Source organism: Prionailurus bengalensis, chromosome D1 (assembly GCF_016509475.1).
Source record: "Prionailurus bengalensis isolate Pbe53 chromosome D1, Fcat_Pben_1.1_paternal_pri, whole genome shotgun sequence".
NCBI classification, from domain to species: Eukaryota; Metazoa; Chordata; class Mammalia; order Carnivora; family Felidae; genus Prionailurus; species Prionailurus bengalensis.
Genome location: NC_057346.1, coordinates 8,097,993 through 8,117,070, shown reverse-complemented (window position 1 = coordinate 8,117,070; position 19,078 = coordinate 8,097,993).

The window sequence follows — 19,078 nt, the reverse complement described above, 5'->3', positions numbered from 1 at the left end:
GAATTCTGGGATATTCCCAGCAATTCCTGAGTTATCATTTGGTGCCAACCTCTCCTTATCCAAAGGAAACCCACCAGAGCTCAAACTCATTCATATTCGCGTGGTGTGTTACAGCCCTCTCACCAGGAAAGGGCGGCAGAGAAGTGTTTCTAGCACTGTTCCCGACAACTGATTATAATTCAGGGATGGCAGTGAATACTCTTACAGAGCACAAGACGTAACAGCAGCAACCTTTCTAATTGCAAGGAAAGCTAATGCAATGATGAAGGAAATCACTGGAAAGAACGGCTGAGCTGTTCCTTGTGGCTGTAGCTGCTCAGAAAAAGGGTAGTTATGGGACAGGTCTCCTTGCTGGTGTGACAGAACAGACAGAATGCAATTAGGAGTCCAGTGAAGCAGTGTTGAAATGCAAATATGCACCCAGCTCTTGGAGCCTGGAAGTGTGCCAGGACGACATGGAACCAGCTGCCACGTCGAAGGTCCAAACGCAGGCAGAGAAAAGCTCTGGTTCTCAGCTGGTTCTCTGAGGCAAAGGTGTATATTGTTACCCTCAAAGTTGCGTGGCCAAATTTCAATTAATGTATAAAATTTACTTCTGCTGCATCCAAGGATCTGTGCGGTTTGGATATGGGTGAGATGTCTGTACATGAAAACATTGGTTAGGGTGGCGATGTCACAAGCAGAGCAGGGTAGGAAATTGTCTGCCATATTCCAGGAAACAGTCAGTCTTTCTTTGTTACTGGCTTAGTCTCTTCTTTCATTCACTCTGAAATTTATTAGTCACTCGGGAATGCTCGCCCCCTTCGCTTACTCTACATACTGTCCTTGGGCAATCTTCTGTATGCCTGTGGCTTCATTTAGTACCTAGGCACTGATGACTTCTCAGCAGGTCTTGAATCATGATTCTGCCACTCACTACCTCAGTGATTCAAGAAAAGATGCCTTACCTATACAGTGGGAATTATAATAGCACTTGGGCTATATTATGGGCTTGATGGAAGAGTAAGACAGAGTAAAGCACCTGCACAGAGTTAAGTCTAAATAAATATTAGCAAGTATTACTAGTAGCAAACATTCCTCCGGCCCAGTCCCCTCTCCAGAGTGTCAGATTCATCTATCTATCTGCGTGCTGGACATCTCCACTGGATATGTTATGTGCCCATCACTCACTGCGTCCACTATGCAATCCATGGTCTCCCCACACCTTCTCTTCGTGAATTCTGTCAGTTGCGAATGACTCTACCATGAACCTGCCAGATATCTGAGGATCATTCTTGATTTCCGTCTCTTCTATTCGTGACGCCCCATTAACCATTAACTCGACCAATTTCACTTTGACTCTGAACACTCTTTCCTACCCCTTACCGTGATACCTTGCCTCGGGATCTCTGCACTTCTCAGAAGACTACGGAGTCCACCCGAATTTCATTTCAAGTCTTGGTCCCCCAAAATACATTCTTCATTCGGCCGCCAGATGACTCCAAGTAAGAGACAAGTCTGCCTTCCTACTCAACGTCTTCAGGGGATCCTCATCTCCTACCAGATCGAGTCCAAACAGAGCACAGAGCAAAGGTCCTCTTGTTACCTCGCCAGATTTGTCTTTCATTCTCTGCCACATGTGAAACCTACATCCTGCCTCCTTCTATTCTCTTACAATGAACATGTTTCTTTTGCCATGTCCAGGACCAGTCCCTCACTCTCTGCTGTGAGACCTGTTCTCCTCTGAATCTTTGCCTATAGGCCATTCCTTTTCTGTCCAATACTTCCATTTCTCTTTTCTCACCTACTCTCACCTAGTTCTCACCTACTCTCCTCAGGACACCTAAGTGTTCTCGTGTATCTAACCTTCATGCGCAGCTCTGTGTTTTCTCCACTTCCAAACCATGTTTTCTGGGAGAGATGTCTACATGTGTGGTGTTCTCCAACTTACTTCCCAGCCACCCTTCCTCCCAAAGCAGCCTGGCTTCCTCCCTTTCCAACTGACAGAGCCCACAATTTCCTAGTCCTTGATTTCTCAGTAGCACCTGATGCCCCTGGCTATTCCCCTCTTTTAAGACCCTTTTTTCACTGGACCTCCAGGGTACCCTGCACTCTTCACTTCGCATCTACTTCTCTGGCTTTATCTTCCCTCATTTCCTTCAGAGATTTCTCTCCCTGCACCCGCTGGTGTTCCTCAGAGTTCCATCCATACATTGCCTCCCTGGGGAATCTTTCTCCCATCACCTCAGCAACCATTCATGTGCTGATGATTGCCAACCTCTGTCTACAACCTGGATCTCTCGTCCAACTCTAAACCACCTGGACATTTCCACTTTGAGATTTAACAGATACCTTCAACTCAACGTGTCCCAAACTGAACTCATTTGTGATCTGTTTTCCTACCTTGCATGCGAGCTTAAGGACAGTGAGGTCTTTGAAACACTCACTCTGGCTTTGTCTTCATCCCAACAGGGGTGGGAATGTAGTGGGCACTCCTTAACTCTTTGTTGAATGATTAAAGTGTATTTTATCTCCGTGAATGATACCACATGGTTGCCTACGCAGAAAGTTCAGTTTCAGATTTGACTCTTTCGTGCCCCACCCCCACTTTTAAAACACATCAAATTCATTATTAGTTCGTGGATTTTCATTATAAAGGATTCATGGAAGTATTTTAGGCTTCTCTGCTTGCTTGTTAGGTGATGTGTCAAACCCAACCTGAAGTACAGTGGGAACGCAGACACAGAACAAGTCCTTCTCACCATGGGCAGCCCGTCTCTATCTACATACAAATAAACCAACCAGGAATCTTTCTTCTTCCAAAAGAAAACTCCAAAAGATCATATGGCACTTCATTCTGGAAGATTCTGACCTATAAAATTTCAGTTCATTTTAATTTTTGAAAAATTTTTAAGTGTTTTATGTATTTTTGAGAGAGAGACGGACAGACAGACAGAGCATAAGCAGGGGAGGGGCAGAGAGCGAGGGAGACACAGACTCCGAAGCAGGCTCCAGGCTCCATGCTGTCAGCACAGAGCCTGACGCGGGGCTTGACCTCACGAACCACAGGATCATGACCTGAACTGAAGTCACAAGCTTAACTGACTGAGCCAACCAGCTGCCCCATCCTTTTTAAGATTTGCTGTAGGAAGTAGTGACTGTGTTGTTTCTCAGAAAGTCATGTGAACATTAAACAACTGAAAAATCATCACTGTCAGGAGGATCTCCCTTTAAAGGGAGTGTGCACACCTAACCTTAGTGTGCACACTGTGCTTTACACTCATGTTCTTTGCCTGGAACAGAAAAAGAAGATGGCCCAAATGACCTTTTCATTGTAATGACAAACCCAGGGTTTCTTGGAGACCATGATCACACAGGGCACCAAAGAAAATCCGGATTTATAATAACAATGGGTAGCATGTAGTAAGCATTTACCATGAGCCAGGAGCAAAACTAACTCTTTGTGTGTTAACTCATAGAGTTCTTGGAATAGCCATGTAAATACAGTTATCTCCATCTCGGAAAGCTGGGGCAGAGAACGGTTGCATAACTGACCAATGTGTGCGTCACCAGGAGGCGGCAGACTGGGATGTGAATCAGCCTGGAGCAGCCTGGCTCCAGAGTCTCAGCCTTGGGCACCGCCATAAAGCTTGTGGATGTGACAAATTTATTTCAAATCATGTTTGCTACTTCATTTCATAGCCATAACTTGTTCTTTTAAGCAGAGAGCTAGAAAATATATCCAGGAGAAGGCCAGGAAGAGACTAATTTTGGAAGGGAGAAGAATGGCTATTAATTTAAGATATTCTTTTCATAATCCACAAAACAAACCATATTTAGTATGAATACACATTGAGTACTTGGGCGCCAGGCGCTGTGTAAGGGCTAGAGTCAAAACCAAGGGTAGAACAGTTTGCTCTATGAAGAAATCTATGCCTACTATGTTCTTAAGAGATTTATATCCTAGGAAAACACTTGCATGAGGTTTTTACCACATACTGTAATTGTTTAAGAGCCTACAAGAACACTGGGAGAAGTACCGAAGGGCAAAAATATTACTCATAAATGTCACTATTCTTTTTGAAATCCCAGATCTGTCACAGGGGAGGAAGAAACACCCAGAAGGCAGGTGGACCTCAGCCCCCCTCTTACTCTACATTAGTCAATATGACTCCAAATACTAAATACTTATAAATGCCAACCAAAGCCAGGGCAATTGCCTACAATGAGATTGTGCCATATCGTTTTCTTGTTCAAAAATGTTTCTAGGATATCAATGACCTGAAGGATAAAGTCTAACAGCTTTGATATGTTACTGGTACATAAGGTCATTTATAATTCAGTCTCAACCCATGTTTCCAGCCTCACCGCCTCCCATTTTCCAGTTTCTGTTGAAATCCAGGAACCTGTCCCCTTAAACACCTGCTACTCTTTGACGATAAACCATGCCTTCGGATTTCTGTGCTTTTGCGATACTTTTTCTATTATCTAAGGCCATGCTGTTCAGCAAGGTAGCCACTAGTAATTTATGCTTAATTACAAACTGATTAAGATTAATAACATTGAGCATGCAGCTCCTTGGTCACACTGTCTACATTTCCAAGTGCCCCCTAGTCATACGTACCAAATAGTTCAAATAAAGAAGAGCATTTTCATCATCAGAGAAAGTTCCATGGGATGTCTGGCTTTAAAGTGCCTCTATTTCCTCCCATTCCTCAACTTATGGGCCCTTCAGAGTCTTACTCATTTTCAGGTTTTCATTCAAAAGTCACCCCCTTTGTGATGCCTTCTCTGGTGCCTCTCTGCAAGCTACCTCCCACTGCATTTTTCTTACATCTCTTTTAAAGTAAATAGCACTTCTATCAGCTATGTGTGTGGCTATTTCCCCCACGTGGATGTCAGAAACATGAGAGAAAGGACTATATGTTCTCATGTGCAGGTCCTCGTCAGAGTTCCTCATGTACAGCAATGATTTGGGGATGTATGAATGGTTTGGGATTGAATACAGAGGTCACTGACCTCAATTTTATTTTTCTTCTTCATTCCTCTGAAGGAGAAGAGAACGTCGTGTAACCTTTTCCTCGTGTTCCATGGAAGGCTAAGAAAAAGCAGGAGCCCGTCTTCCTGACCCCTGCACGAATGTGAGTTCATAAGGCGTGCTGCGCTCAGGGGAGCTACATTCCCTGATGCCTTTAACTGTTCCCTGATCCCTGGCAGGTGAATGTGGGGTGGATGTGATGGTGTTCGCTAATTATACCTCAACCCACATCCTTGTGCTAACACGTCTTCACTTCTGCCTTGTCCACAACTCTGCAGCCCCCCTTGCAGAAATTTGCAGGGAAAAGGCATCCACCTTTGGATGCCTTAACTGATACCAATTAACCTCTGCAGATGCCTTATTTCCTAGAAATTCATGAAAATAAAAAGTTTTAATGGTGTGGTTAATGTGGAGCATTTTTTGGTAGCAGTCACAGTCTCTGAAACTATATTTAGAATTATGTTTGTTTACTTTGAGAGGGGGTAATCTTTGGCTGTTTTTATTCCTATTGGAATAATTTCCTTGCCTTGTGGCAATTCAACACAAGGAGACTGCAGAAAGCTATGAAGAGCCTGTGAAAATTCTTTCTAAACAGGACAAATCCTTTCAGCACGCTTTTAGGGAGGTCTCTCACACAGACAAGGGCAAGCAAGACAGTCTGGTGTAGCAGAAAGGAAATAAAGAGACAGGAGCACCAGTGTTAAAATTGCAACCCAGCCAATACAGAGATCTTCCTGAACTAATTTTGTTGGGAAAAACAGGCTTGGATTACGGTCTTACTCACGACCGAACGGTCACTTATGCTCGGGTAGAGAAATAAGACTGGGGACATTCAATTTCTCTGCTCAACTAATAAAACGGGGAGAACAGTGCATTTCCAGAGACAGAGTAGGACAAAAAGTTTGAGTAAGATCAAACTCTAGCCTCTGTATCATTCACATCAGAATTACTGATGGAGACTTACCCTATGTGGTTGTATTCACTGTCTAGGGCTGCCATGACAAAGTTCCACAAACTGAGTGGCTTGAAACATAGAAATATATTTTTCCACCATCTGGAGTCTGGAAGTCTGACATTAAGGTGTCAGTGGAGTAATGTTCTCTCTTCTAGTCCCTGGTCACCAGGGATCTTTGGCATTCCTTGGCTTGCATCTTATGACTCCAATCTCTACTTTGGTCATCACGTGGGCCTTATCTCTGGGTGATTGTGGTATTCTCTTGTGTGTGTGTGTGTGTGTGTGTGTGTGTGTGTGTGTGTGTCTGTGTCTGTGTTTATATCTGTGTCTCTCCTCCTCTTCTTACAAGGAGACCAGTCATACTGGATTATGGTCCTGTATGACTTCGTTTTAACTTGTATCTTGATTACATCTGCAAAGACCCTATTTCCAAGCAAGATTACATTCACAGGTAGCAGAAATTAGGACTTGAACATAATTTTTTTTGAGAATGCAATTCAACTCACAACAATGATCATTATAAATTCAGATCCCTAAGGTCCATCTCAGACCTACCGAATGACCCCCTGCCCTTCGTCCTGCGGTCTCCGCCGCCCCTTCCACAAATCCAAAGTTTGAGCATGCTGGTGTAGGAGGAGAATGGTGATGGACAGTGCCAGAATAAGGAGGAGGTAAGTGAGAAATCTAAAGGGTCACCAAAAACGTCAGTAATCAAGATGAATAATGTTTTAATGAGATATTTTTAAAAATTGAAATTGATGCAAGAAAAAGTCCACAAAGAGCAAAATATCAAAATTGTAGATAAGCACAGGATCACCATTACCATGTGTTTTCCTTTTGCCTCGGGCCCTGACGCAGGTGGTAGGGTGACTGAGAAAGGCTGTCTTTGGATAGTTAGAAACCTTGCCACCGGGTAGCTTAAAGATGCTGTCTACCGATTCCTCCGGTTTCCCCAAAGTTCGGTAGAATTCTTATGCGCACGTCTGCTTTGTCATAGTGATGTTTAGGGAAATCACAGGAGGTTTGCCCACATTTGGGTCACAGCAGACAAGCAAAAGAAGACCCCCACAGGACTGAGATGCAAGTGAAGTGAGGTAAAGGGAAACAAGAAACCAGCCCAGGAGGTGACGGATCGAAATCCAGGCACTTTGAAACAGACACTCCTGCCAACATTGGGGGAAGTGATGGGGCAGACAGCAGTTCCCCAATTCTGCTTAGAGGGGAGATTTTAGCCATTTACATTTTATGATTAAAGGTAAGGTTGACTCTAAAAGGCTAGAAATACTTGGCAGCTCTAGGTGATGTGAATTTCATATTGTATCAGGGTTGGCTGGATATTGTATTTACATTTGGTTTTTCTATTGAGACCAAGGAGACGTGACCTTGGAAGGCAGACATTTTGGTGTGAATCAGTTGAGAAGAGGAACGTCTCAGGAGGTGGGTGCATCCCAACCCATGGGACGCAGGGGTCTGGAATCTTAATGAGCTCTCTGGGTACGGTGACATTGACGGCGACTGCTACGGACAGTCAAATATCATGCATGGAATAAACAACATGAAATCCCCTCAGAAGGCCCCCAGGGGGATCCAGAAAGAGCCAATCCAAATTTAGTTTCCCACTCAACAGGTGCCACCTAATCCTGAACCTCGCAGCTCCTGAACTGGTATGCTTTCCATACTTCCCACCTTCCCACTGGTCTCCTTACTCATAATGGAAATATAATAGGGGATGTCTTTGTAACCTTCCTATTCTGGGGAGTTACCTTGACTTTCTGATAACCATGCTTCATAGTCCTGCCAGGTCAAGTTACAGACTTTCTGGATTTTTCACTGGAACAGCCAGGCTACCTAAATTTTATACATTAGGTGAGCCTGGGTCCTTATCAGAATATTGTAGACAAGAAACAGGCCAAAGCAATGGCAGAGGAATTCTAAATCAGGAAGATGGAAGGTAGGGGTGGGAGAAGACATAAAAAGAAGGTCTATATGCAGATGTAGGGCCTTTCAAAGTTACTATGCCTGGAGATGATATTTCAACACAGGAAATGTGTATGTGTGGGCAGGGATTGTGGGGGAAATCAAATATTTTCTTGTTTATTAGCATTTATTCCAATTCTATTGAATATTCTATTGGGTCACTTTCCCTTGACAAATTCACAAACATTTTAAAGATTAAGAAAGGCTAAATATTCAAAGTTAAGAGTGAGCAAAAAGAAAGCAATAAAAGAGGAAGAAAATAAGACATTGACTATGTTTGGAAATAGCCCCTCTCATTTTTATGATAAGGCATCACACAGGAAGGACGGTGAAATGGATCCAGCCAGATGAGAGGTCAAATTCTGGGTCTATCAATTTGTCATTCTGTGATCTTAAGAAAGAATCTTAACCCACTGTTTTTCTCATTTGTAATATGGCAGCTATAGTTTCCTCTTCTGGGGTTGAATTGAACACAAAATGGGATGCCCTTTATAAACTACCTGGTGTAGTGATGGTGGATGCCTCTCCCCCACAGGCTCCAATGATTGCTTCATTGATGTTCCCACTTAATACTTTGGTTCTACACATATGCTAAGATCTCTGGATTAAAAATAAAAAAAGAAAGCCTATCTTTAACTAGACCTTTCAGTTTGCATTGCAAACAAGCAGATATGACTCTGTGGGACCCAAGTGCTCCTTCACAGAGGGTGGGGCTGGCAGTAGAATGAGGTAGCTGGACAAGCCAAAGATACAGATGCAGAGTTGAGAAGTCAAGAGATCTTGACCCCAGAGAGGGTGATCAAAGGATATAGAATTTCTTTTTCCAAGGGAAAGAAAGAATCAGGGGAACTGGATTTGTCTAAGCTCACACAGACACTAGAAACTTAGGTAAATCACTTTTTCTTTCTAGGCAATTCGGGGGTAATATAAAATTGCTTATCTTACTAGATAATTGTGATGGTATAAATAACAATGCATACGACCATAATGTTTGACATGTAAATCTGTATTTGTGAGGATACATTTTGTCATCTACAACTAGGAATCTCCAGATGAAAATGAATTAAACAAGACAGAAGCCAGTCCTAAATAGATATTTGTTCAATGGATAATTGGTTCAAGGTACTATGTCTGCCCATGTTGCTAATGTTTTCTATAGACTTTATCTCTTTCAACTTACAAATTAATTCTACATTTAATTCAATTCTAGATATTTAGTCAACATCTGCAATACGAAGTGATAAGAATACAGAAATAAATACAAACTCCTTCCCTCAAGAAGCTAATTGTCCTAAAGACAGACACACACACACACACACACACACACACACACAGTAGATATCCCACATATTATAACTAAAAACATCATTCCTAGAATGGAGGACTACTTCACTGGAAACCACTGGAAACATTTTTTTCTGAATGTGAGTTAGGCATGTATTTCAGGGAGTGTACAAGGAGGCATGTATTTCAATTTTAGCTGTCAGGAAACTATGAGGAGATCATAAAATGAAAGGACTGTGTTGCTACCGAGGGCAAAATCCTATTGAAAATGGGCTGTCCTCCAAATGTCCATCGATGGATGAATGGATAAAGAAGATGTGGTGTATACACACACACACACGCACACGCACACACACACACTGGAGTATTACTCAACAATCAAAAAGAATGAAATCTTGCCATTTGCAACTATGTGGATGGAACTGGAGGGTATTATGCTAAGCGAAATTAGTCACAGACAAATATCATAGGACTTCACTCATATGAAGACTTTAAGATTCAAAACAGATGAGTATAAGGGAAAGGAAGCAAAAATAATATAAAAACAGGGAAGGGGACAAAACATAAGAGAGTCTTAAATATAAAGAACAGAGGGTTGCTGGAGGGGTTGTGGGAGGGGGGATGGGCTAAATGGGTAGGGGGCATTAAGGAATCTACTCCTGAAATCATTGTTGCACTATCTGCCAACCAACCTGGATATAAATTAAAAAATAAGTTAATTAAAAAGAAAGAAAGAAAGAAAGAAAGAAAGAAAGAAAGAAAGAAAGAAGATGGGTTGTCTTTGGGGATCCACCAACTGGAATCACACAGTAAATGCAAACTGGTAATCCATCATTGGTGTCTCCATTTACCAACAACATCACACTCTACTTAGGAACCACTTGTGACTCAAACCTTACAGCTTTTTTCGTACTCAAATGCTCCCACTATCTCACTGGGTTGGAGATGTGACCCAGAGGGGATGACCAATACCGAGCTACATCAGTCTGGAAGCCAACGGGTTGAAATCAGGTTAACTTGGCATTGCTGTCTTGTTCTCATGCAATCCAGGATTACAGAACAAGAAACATTATGTTATCAGCTAAACACTAGTAGAATTCAAACCTTGCAGAAACTTGGCTGGTGCAAAGGTAATTCTGTCCATTTCATTTTTCTTATATAGTATCTAACACATGCCATGTACAACCAGGTGTTCGATAAAGACCGTTAGCTTTAATGGGTGAATGAAGTGTGGCTTATGGCATTCCATAAATGAAAACATGACATCAGTTGGCCAATGATCATCCAGCTGGTGGGTAATCTATGTTTATGTAGTTTACAATGGTTCCTTACCATTTTCTATGTTGTTATTTCATCTTTCCTCACCCCTCCACAGGCGGTGGGTTGAGAGGAAGTTTTCCTGGGAGCGCCACTCTTTAAAGGGCTTTGTCTCGGGGCCCCTGGGTGACTCAGTTTGTTCAGCATCTGACTTTGGCTCAGGTCATAATCTCACTGTTAGTGAGTTCAAGCCCCGTGTCGGGCTCTGTGCTGACACCTCAGAGCTTGGATCCTGCCTTGGATTCTGTGTGTGTGTCTCTCTCTGCCCCTCCCCGACTTGCACTGTGTCTCTCTTTCAAAAATAAATAAATATTTAAAAAATTTAAAAAAATAATAAAGAGATTTGTCTCTGCCAAGAAAAGGACAGGAAGCTCTCTCACAGGGTTCTGCACAGTTTCTACATGTGGGTCTTGCATCTGTGGATGCCAATGCTGTGGTCCAACGGTGCGACCTCCTTACTGTTCTTTGGCTTTTAGGACCATCTGAATCCCTAGTTCTCAACACTTTACGACTTTCTGCCTGATGTATGCTGACGCACATATTTTGTAATATTGACTCTCTTGAAATGAATTTCATACATAATTTTAAAAAAATCAATAATACACCCCAGTTAAAAGGGAACTAAAAGGAGAAATAAAAGTAAATACCATTAAGTAATGTATTCTAAAGAGTCTGTGTTTCAATATACAAATATGGGAAAATAACTGTACCAGAAAACAAAATGAGGTAGTCAGATGCACTTGCATGAAAAATTGTTGTGAATACGCAGCAGCTACAAATGTACTTGGATACAGGTTGGCTGCACTGGCTACTCAAACATGGTGAGTAGCATTGTCATCAGTGACCCCATTTTCTCAAGTGAGGAGAAACTCTTGATACAGTTCCAAACAAAACAAAGCATAGTCTTCTTTCAAGGCACATGGTTGTTGCTGGAAATTCACCATAAATTGAAATGAAACTGTACAAAAAATACTTGAATTCACACAGTATACAGAGTTAGATTATAAGCTTAAAAATTATCAACTTGTGTTTTTTTTACCTCTATGAATATCCAAAAAGACATTCAAAAGCCATGGAAATGGGCAAAAGTGGGAAATGGGATAGTCCCTTGTTGTATGGGACTGTTCGATGCTTTGCCGACTGTCTAGCACCCCCAGCTTCAGTCTACGAAATGCCTGTAGGGCTCCTTAATAACTGTGACAACCAAAACATCTCCATAAATGTCCAGAACTGACCCCTTTGAGAAATACTGATTTAGAGAAGCAAAATAAAGAGAGAGAGAGAGAGAGAGAGAGAGAGAGAGAGAGAGAGAGAAAGAAAGAAAGAGAAAAGAGTCAGCCAAAAAAGAATAAACAGGGGAGAAACCTGGGAAAATGGCAGTGAGCAGTCTCACTTCTGAACCTCTATAAGTTCACCCATAAAAGCAGACAGAGATGTTGGAGAGACCATATAGGAAAGAACAAGTACCAAAAGTAGGGCGGGGAAGGAGGATGGGGAGGGCATAGGAGAAGTAGAATACGACTGTTGACTGCTTTACAGTTGCTAATTAATGGCAAAAGGACAGTTCTTCAAACCAGTTGCTGGGAAAGAAGAAGGGGAAGGAAAAGAATGGGTTATAACCCAACTTCAATACTTTGATAGTGGGGAGTCACTAGACAATAACCAAAAAAAGAGGGCTTAAGATGGTGAGTGAAAATATTAGCATAAAACTAACCTCTGGGGGGCATCTGGGTGGCTCAGTTGGTTAAGACTCAGACTCTTGACTGCAGCTCAGGTCTTGATCTCAGCGTTGTGAGTTCGAATCCCACATTGGGCTCCATGCTGGGTGTGGAGCCTATTTAAAAAACAAACAAAAAACACTAACCATTGGGACAAAAATATAAACTCTCTTAAACGCCAAAAATATACTTAAGATAAAGAAGGGGAAAAAAAAGAATACCTAAAAAAAAGTGCTGAGATAATTGGATATATATACATATATGGAAAAGGATCAATTTGAATCTATCTCTCATATTATTAAAAAGGAAAAATTATAAAAGGACCTGAAATTTGAGATAAAAAATACAGAGTCCATACAAGTACTAGAAATAAACATGAATGGATTTCTTCACAAGCCAGAAATACGGAAAACATTTCTACCATAACTCAAGATCTAGTAGCAATAGGAGAAGAGAGAGATAAATTTAATTATACATTAAAAATTTAGCATGGCTACACACACACACACACACACACACAGTGTAAACAAAGGAAAAAATCAAATGACAGATTGGGGAAAATATTTGCAATTTTATATCACACAGATTCAAATATTTAACATAAAAAGTTTCTAAAACTAGAGAAAACTCTAGTATGTCAAAAAAGAATTTCTAAAAATAGAGAAAAGTCTAGAGAAAGGACTACAGAGTTTCAAGAAAAAGACATGAAAATCTCTCTTAACCAGATGAAAGATAATCAACCTTATCTCTCATAAGATACGTAAAAACGAAAACTGCACCGAGATACCACTGATCGCCTATGAGGTCGTCTACCGTTGAGAAGTCAGACAACAATCTTTCGGCAAGGCTGTGAGGAAACAGACACTGTCACACACTGCATTGGAGATGGAGAATTACACACCCTGTGGAGGGCAATCTGTCAATACCAAGCAAAATAACGCGCTTACTCTTTAGCCAGGCAACCGAACTTCTAGAATCTCATTCCAAAGATGTACCGGCAAAAATATAAAAAGACGTATGACCAAAGCTAGTCACTGCAGAACAACATGTAATAGGAAAAGACTGGGAACAGCATAAATGTCTATCAAGGGGTGGGGGCGGGACAAATAAACCACGGTACATCTAGCTGCTGGACTTCTATACAGCTGGAAAGGAAGTAGAAAAACCTTTATGCCCTGTCAAGTATTCTCCTGATTAGATGGTTACGTGGAGAAAAAGCAAACACTTATATAGAATGCTTAATCTGATGGAAAAGGGAATATGGGTGGGTTTTATTTCAAAAACAAGGGAAGGATGAACGATAAAAAGCAGGTTACCAACAGAGGGGAAAGCGAACAGAGTTGAAGGTAAAAGCTAGACTTAGTTGAATACATGGTAATATAGATCTGGCTTGGAAACCAATACTATATTTTGCATAGTTAGGAAATTAAATTTTAGAAACAATAAATCTCTAAAAATGTAAAGTAAGTATGCACTCAGTTGGTGGTGTGGCCCCACAGGGAACTATTCCAACTGACCCTTGTAGCACATTATTTGCACGCATTTCCTGGTGGGATACAACCTACAGATAAAATACACTGAGAAAACAACTCAAGTGTTTACAGTAACTGTATTTTTGGTGGTAGTGTTTGTGTTGCTCTTCTGAGATTGGCACCGGTATAATCTAAAACAAAACAAATGAGTACTTATGTGCTGTTCTCCTTTTCTCATTCTCTGTGTTTTTAAGAATTGAAACGCATTGTGTGGACGGGCGAGACGTAAATGGAAGGTATAAGAAATTAAGTAAAATCTCTGTGGTCCTCCATTTGTTTTTATTATTTTTTTTAAGTGTATTTTCTGACAGAGAGAGACAGAGCACGAGCAGGGGAGGAGTAGAGACACACACATAATCCGAGGCAGGCTCCAGGCTCTGAGCTGTCAGCACAGAGCCTGATGTGGGGCTCGAACTCACAAACAGTGAGATCATGACCTGAGCTCAAGTAGGACGCTCAACCGACTGAGCCACCCAGGTGCCCGGTGTGTTCCTCAATTTAATTAGAAGTATGAGGATGAACTCGCGATTTGTGTTAACTTGCATATATGTGACGCTTGTTTTGTAGCTGTGCTTCCTGAAAAGGCACTGAAGCAATGACTACTCAGTAATGATACTATCCCTAATCCCAGGCTGTGGTATTCACATGGCAATCCCCACTACGAGAAACCAGGGAGTCCTGGAGAACTGACAGATTTCAGGTTTGGGGCAGAAAATGCAAAAGATGGGCTTGGAACGTCTCGTCATTACCAGGAAGCAAGAAAACCATCAACGGCTGTAAAGCCCTGTCAAAAGCATTAAGGAGGGAACTTGAATAGGTCTCTTTGGGCTAAAGGTGGGGACACTTGAACATCTTTAAGGGTAAGAACTCAAATGACGGAAACATAGCAATTACGATAAAATCCACGAGTTAGTTCATAACGATATTTTAAAAATCATTCCCATTGATCACTGTTGAGAGATGTGAGAACCAAATCATTATTTTGAAACCTGACACATTAGGTAAAAAATAAGGTGTATATCGTACCATTTCCATCAGGACTATCCTACCAGGTCACTGAAAAGGTGGTGAAGTCGTTTCTCTTTACAGAAGTTGTCAGCTACTAAAAAAAGAGGGATTATGGAATTAATAACTATTGCCATCTTCACCAAATTAACGGATCTAGATATTGCTTGGGAATGGTTGTTAACAACCTCAAAACCAGGATGCCCGAACGCGTTTCCTAAGGGGCAAACGACGCAGAGCCGATGAAATGCCACTGACCCCCAAAATCAAGTCTGGATTTGATCGCATCTCTACCTCCAAGTACCAACGTGAGAAATAAACACAAAGGAGACAGAAGCGAGTTAAGCAACAGGATGGAAATGTAAGGAGTAAAACCCAAGGTGTAGGGAATTCTCAGGAGAAATGAGAGGTTCCTTCAGCAACAGACTGCCAGGAAAATAAAAAGTGAGGAGAACCCACAGGTTACAAGAGACGTAAACGGCAGATCATCAACCTCCATGGGTCTTATTTAGATACATATTCAAGAAATAGAAACCGCCAAAAATAAACAACAAAATTAAACGCTGACATGAATAAGATGATTGGGAATTTGAGCACAGATGCTTTGTTATTATTAGGAATTAGTGTTATCGTTTAGATGCAATGATGGTATGATGCTGATACATGTATATAAATACATTATGCTTTAGAAATTCATACCCAAATATTTGAAATGGTATGATGTCTGGAGTCTGCATGAAAACAATGCAGTAGTGTAGGAGTGAGTAAGGACAGAGGTGTCTCAGATGGAGACCTATATTGGTAAATGTTGCAGCTAAATTATGGCTTTTGTTATACTAATCTTTCTACATTTGTGTACATTTGATGCGTTCTAATACTCAAGGTCAATTCCTGTCCCCACTTTTTTTTTAAGTTTCTAGTTTTAATTCCAGTATCGTTAACATACAGTCACATATAAGTTTCAGGTGTACAACATAGCGATTCAATAATTATGTACATTACCTGGTGCTCGGTAGGATAAGTGTGAATAACACAAATACTCAGAAAAGTGGAAGATGAAACTGCTACCACTCCAGCTAGATAAACGTGGAAACAAGTGACCTCCAAAGTTCCCGAGTCTCTCTCCCTTTGTCTGGATCCTGTTCCGTATCCATTTCCTTCCCAGGGTCTCTTTCTCCTTCTCCCTCTTCAACAAAATTCTTTTGTTCTCTGTTACATCCACCTCGTCTCCCCCCACCCCCACTTCTCCCTCCTCTTTTCTTCGTTTTCCACACAGTTCTCCGTTCCTTTCTTTCTCTGCTCTACTTTTTTCTCCCCTGATCCCTTTAACAACTGGCCATGACACTGAACTGAAAAATTGTTTTTCTCTTTCTAAATTGGTGAACGCGATGGATCAACCTTTTTTGTTTTTGATGTAATGGACATTTGGAAAGTAGGTGAATCGAATGCTTTCCTCCCAGTTTGAAAGAGAACACCCTCTACAACACTGGGCACAAGATCTGCAGTCCGTTTTATCGGCTGTCAATGGTTTGAGGAGAGTTCTTCTGAGACCAAAGCATTAACGGAATTCACAGGTGGTATGGTCACTCAGTGAGGTCTTAGCACTGAGTGATCGGGTTATATGTGGCTCACAGGGCAGTTTGAGCTTCTTGGCTCCAACTTTATTGTGGAAAAGTTGACATTAAGACCAAAACACTATTCCAGCCCCCTTCCTGCCTACACCAGCTGAGACGAGGCACATCGACACATTTGGGGTCTCCAAATAAAGAGGAAAGACTAAGGGGCACTGAATCTCCCTACCTTGGAACCCACTCAAGTGAGATCTCCCAGAAGCTGCTGTGCATGTGCAGAGTTCTGCCCTGACCGTCACTGGGAAGCGACGTCTCTCTGTAAGCTGGTCTTGGGTGTGTTTTTGACACCCCCCTATCAGCAACCTGGCTGATCACTGCAGGTAAATAGCCACGCTTTCCAGAAAGTTCCTTCTTTTTCTTCCTTATGTCTACCCATATGAAGTCAGTTGAAAACCGCCCTTGATCAAAGGCTCTGGCAAAGGACTACAGGACTTTTATTATTTATTATTTATAGAGTACCACAAGCGTCACCCAGCAGTTTGCAAAACATAAAACACCAGAGAAAAGATTCATGCTGTGAGGAGGTGACAATGTAAATGCAATGTAAACATCATCACAGAACACAGTAAGTCCCTTGAGAGGTAGAAATAAGACTTCTATAATTCGGGGGAGACCAAAGGAAAGGTGCCTAGAGAAAATCAATGGCAGAATACCGATAAGCATGCCTTCCAGAAACCATGTATAGTTAAAGGTGCAGCTGACCTATCAAATCGATGCAAATGAGAACAAAGTTTTCCCAGTAAATTATCAAAGGCTTAAAAACGGATACGATGTAATTCTTGTATCGGTGCTGAAGTTGTGTCACCATTATTCATTTCTGGAGGTGTTGTACATTGGCAGAACACTTTAGGAAAGCAATTTAGTATTATGTATCTGTTAGGATTCTTATGTAAGACTTTAATCCTTTTGCAGTATTTATAACTTTAACATATTGCAGAAGACAGCTCAGTACAATTCGGCCTTTATGTATAATACAGCAGTGAACACCCTGTGTTCCTATAGCCAAGCACATTCCTTCTCTCCCTATGAGGCTTGCAGACAATTTATCCTAGCCCCCATGAGCTTTCCCAAGTTATTTGTGCACCCAACATTGTCAATGATATCAAGAGGCATGAAAGCGTTTTTGCCTTTGAACCCTGTCTCTCAATTTCTAGTTTCATATTCTAAAGAAAGAAACCCGAAATATGGAAAAATTATCTGTATAGATGAAGATATTTATAACATTTGTAGTATAGAAATAGAAATAACCTAACTGCTAGCAAGTGGAGGATTTAGTAAGCAATTATGACACATTCACTTGATATATATTTTTATAGTCCTTAAAAAATGACTTTGAAGATTATCTGGTTATGGGGAAAAAATACTTGGACTATAATATTAATAGACAAAAGCAGGGACAAAAATAAAATATCTAAAGTCACTATAACCTAAGTGAAAAAGTAGGGAAGAGGAAAAAAACAGAAGGCAGTGACACGAAACTGATAGCATGGGTCAAAAAAGGAAGGTGGGGCTACAGGTGACTTACTGTTCTCCACTAATATTTAATTTTATTAAAACTTTTTTTAGCATTTTATTTATTTTTGAGAGACAGAGACAGAGTATGAGCAGGGGAGGGGCAGAGAGAGAGAGAGTGAGAGAAAGAGAGAGAGAGAGAGAGAGAGAATCTGAAGCAGGCTGCCAGCTCCAAGCTGTCAGCACAGAGCTCGACACGGGGCTTGAACCCACAGACTGCAAGAACATGATTTCAGCCGACGTGGGATGCTTAACCAACTGAGCCACCCAGGCGCCGCTCCACTGTCGAATATTTTTAAATGTGCTAATAAATGCGTTTCTGCTAAACCACTTTTTAAAAAAATGTTTATTTATTCTTGAGAGAGATAGTGACAGCAGGGGAAGGGCAGAAAGAGAGAGGGAGACGGAGGATCCAAAGAGGGGTCTATGTTGACAGCAGAGATCCCGACGCGGGGCTCGAACTCACAAACCACGAGATCATGACCTGAGCCAAAGTCAGACGCTCAACCGACTGAGCCCCCCAGACGCCCCAAGGAAGTAGTTTTAATAAAACTCGAAGCAAATACTGAAGAGACAATCAAAATGAGATACGCACGTAGCAAAGCTTGGCCCAAACTTACTCCTATTAAGCTCCCTGGGGCTTGAAGACGTGTTGCTCAGACTCTGAATGGCAATCCATACTGATCAATAAGGATTCTATTTTGGTGAGAACGGCACTGCGTATTTCTATTTACTCTTCTGGCCTTTCACAGCAGTCGCACCCCCTCCCCAGGGCTGGCTCATGGACAGAATGTGGATTTCGGAGACACATGTCAGCTCAAATCCCAGCAGGGCTACCTACCACACACTGACTGTGTGGCTCTGGGCAGGTGACAGTGTTTATGAGGCACAGGGACTCGCAAGAAGGAGCAACAGCCTCCTACTGGCTAAAGGAATCAAAGGCATCAGTTCTTTTTTTTTTTTTTTAATTTTTTTTCCCAACGTTTATTTATTTTTGGGACAGAGAGACACAGAGCATGAACGGGGGAGGGGCAGAGAGAGAGGGAGACACAGAATCGGAAACAGGCTCCAGGCTCCGAGCCATCAGCCCAGAGCCTGACGCGGGGCTCGAACTCACGGACCGCGAGATC